The sequence below is a fragment of the Lactuca serriola genome, chromosome 2, assembly GCF_051521515.1.
Source record: "Lactuca serriola cultivar US96UC23 chromosome 2, Lser_US96UC23_V15, whole genome shotgun sequence".
In the NCBI taxonomy this organism is placed as follows: Eukaryota; Viridiplantae; Streptophyta; class Magnoliopsida; order Asterales; family Asteraceae; genus Lactuca; species Lactuca serriola.
This window is the reverse complement of record NC_136409.1, coordinates 86,244,183-86,247,441: the sequence shown is the minus strand read 5'-3', so window position 1 is coordinate 86,247,441 and position 3,259 is coordinate 86,244,183. Positions and strand designations below refer to the sequence as shown.

General features: G+C 38.0%; 1 non-coding gene across 1 annotated transcript; it reads left to right on the top strand.

The window, feature by feature from the left end:
- Positions 1-507: 507 nt before the first annotated feature.
- LOC145091160 (small nucleolar RNA R71) lies at positions 508-614 on the top strand. The gene has a single exon (XR_013702047.1). It is a non-coding gene; the product is annotated as a small nucleolar RNA R71 (small nucleolar RNA).
- The last annotated feature ends 2,645 nt before the right edge of the window (positions 615-3,259 follow it).

Below are 3,259 nucleotides of genomic sequence, written 5' to 3'. Positions count from 1 at the left end.
CTTTCTACCGGTTCTTCTCTTTGATATAGTTCCCTCTCCTTCTGCTTGTATTTTTCCTCCTTAGCCTTCTTATACTCTTCGTATGGGAGCCATTCCTTCTTAGGTTTTCGCCAATTTTCGTCGTATCGATCGCCACTTGAATAGAAGACTTGAGCTTTCTTATTTCCATTCTCATCCACATCACAATCCTTGGTGAGATGGGGCCCTCTACAATTTTCACATCCCACCCTCATAGCATGGATTGTTTGATCCATTTTTGTCATTCTTCTATCAAGACTATCAAGCTTAGCTATCACCGCCGCTATGCTATCATTTGCCGCGTTCACTACTCCCCGACTTACTTCATTTCTTGGATTGTGGTATTCTCTAGAGTGCTTAGAGAATTCTTCAATTAGCTCCTTGATTATCGGGGGCGCCTTCTTCGTGAGCGGACCTTGAGAATCTAGCAATTGCCTTGTGGTGACATTGACTCCATCGTAGAAAATGGAGACCTCTTGTTGGCTATTAAGGTCGTGATGTGGGCAATTTCTAAGCAAACTCTTGTATCTTTCCCATGCTTCATAAAGAGATTCTCCAGGTTGTTGCTCGAAGTTGGCAATTGCTTTCTTTAGCTTGGCTATTTTGGAGGGCGGACAAAAGTGATCAATGAACTCCTCTTTCATCTTGGCCCATGTGGTGACTGATCCGGGAGGAAGTGACTTTAACCAATCCTTTGCAGCTCCTTTGAACGTGACTGGGATCATGCGAAGAAGCTGGGTCTCGCGGGGGACATTCGGTACATTAAAGTAGTCGACCACATCATTCACTTCGTCCAAGTGTTTGTAGGCGTCTTTGTGATCCTTCCCATAAAAAGGAATCTCCTTGAGTTGAGCGAGAATATGGCCTTTTAGTTCGAAAGTGGTGGTCGTGGGAATTGCGGGCTGCACAAGTCCCGGGCCGGTGTCATCGCGCATCCTCTTTTTCTATTCCCCCATGGGGACTTCATCGATATTAGCCATAGTGATGACTAAATCGTTTTCAAACTCGGAGTCGTGCTCGAATGTGGGTTCTTCTTCTTCCTCGGTCTCGTATTCGATATCTTCTTGAATTGGGTCTTCAATAGTCAAAGAGGCACTGGATGCTTCAGATTTGCTGCTCCTGTTCTTTGACGAAGCGGATTCTCCAACGGCTTTGCCGTTGCTCTTCCTTAGCGCGGATTCCGGGTCTTCAAGAGGGGGGACCAGAGGTGTATCAAATCCTCGGGTCAGGAAACAACTGTAAACAAATAGAAAACGCATAAAAAGAACAAAAATAAAATAAAAAATTAAAACTGAAACAGCGACAGACTTGCTGAGTCGGCACGAGTGCACTTGGCGAGTTCAAGGCAAAAACAGAAAAGAAAATTTCTAGTTACTCTAAAAACGAAATTTTAATAAAACTAATTCTACTTACTGAATTGCTTCTTAAATAACTTTGTGTAAGATAAATCCTACATAAAGGATCGATTAAACTAGAATTTAATGTTAATTTAGAACCGTTCCCCGGCAACGGCGCCAAAAACTTGATGTGTGCAAACTCACTTAGTTTTAAACCTACTTTTAATTATCAAATAACACACAAAAGGTAGTGAACCTATCAATTGTGGTATAGCTAAATAAGCAGGGTATCGATCACAAGGAACGGTAAATTAAAATTAAAAACTAATTTTATCTAAGTTAATTAATAAGTAGGGGTTTTCTCTAGTTTTACAAGACTAGAAACTTACTAACTATTAATAATTTAAGAACTAGAAAATAAAGACTTAACTAGATTCAATAATTGGAAAGGAACTTCTGTTTAGTTCAACTTGGTTGACTCTATGGTTGATTTCAAGGTAATGGTGCAATGGATTAATTCTCTCGTTGGTTACCGATTCAAGTGATTAGATTCGTATTCACTACCCTAATCCTTAGCAAATAAACTAACTTAAACAGTGGCCAATTGTCTAATTTAATTAAATTCACTAGATTAATTATTCGGGTTAATTTAGACTTGCAATAGTTAACTAATTTATTCTTTTAATTAACTTCTTGTTTGATGGTCATCTTACAAGCTTGCACATGGATTTACTCAATTTTCTTATTAATTCTAGTTTCATATTCATTAATCCTAGACATATGGCATAGTGATCACATAGCATATGAGGTTAATAATCAATAGATGTTCATGCTAATCAATTATCTTCCTATTAACAAAAAATTAATTATTATTCACACACAAGGTTCTTTAGCAAGCTAAAGTAACAAAAATTCACCAACTTAGAATTAATCCTACCAATCAATCAAACCATATTGTCAACTTTGTATCCCCAAACAAAAGTCTAGAGGTTTTAGCTCATAATTGAAGTAAATAATAGCAAACAAACAAAGTCAAATTGCTTAACCATAATGATAAAACAAAAGAATAAGTGGAATGATGAAATTTTGCCTCAGTTACTCTCCGGGATTGAATTCTAGCTTCTTTCGTCGTCTTCTAGGGTTTTTCTACCTTCTCAATCACAGCTAAACTCTTCTGAATCGTTCCAGAATTCTCCCCCATCATTCTGAGGAGTTATCTTTATATATACGAATCGACTCGTCGAGTCAGGTGGTGACTCGTGGAGTCCATCTCTCAGTCCCCGTATTGTGATAAGTCTCCGGGATCCCGAGTCATTATCTTCTCGATTCTTCGATCGGACTCGCCGAGTAGTCGACCCTACTCACCGAGTAGGTGTTATTTTTGGTGTTTTTCTTCTTTATTCCATTCTTGATCTCTCAACTGCTTCTCCTGCTTCCTTCTGCTTCCGAGCTTCATTTTTGGACTGAAAATATAATTCAAACACTTTTAAGTACCTTTTGTCCATAAAATGCAATAATTTAGCTAATAAATGAATAAAAATCTATACTTAATATGAACTAAATATGCACATATCAGTAACATATGACTTAACATATTAACTTAATATTTAACTCACGTCATCAAGGGTCCCACAAAGCATAAAGCAAGCAACATTTGTTTAGTAACACTCCAAGCCACAAAACAAACAAAGGGGACATCCCAAGCTCACTTACTACTATCCATGCAAGGAACCTTCACTCTCATTGCTAGTTGCCTTATGCATGTAAATTATACGCAATAGATGATCAAATTGACTGTCGAATAAAAGATTCTACCCTAGGATCACAACCTGACAAGGAACAAGAAGTAAGGCCAAATCATTCATTCTAGGGCTAGATGATCCTAACCATATACAATGTTTAAA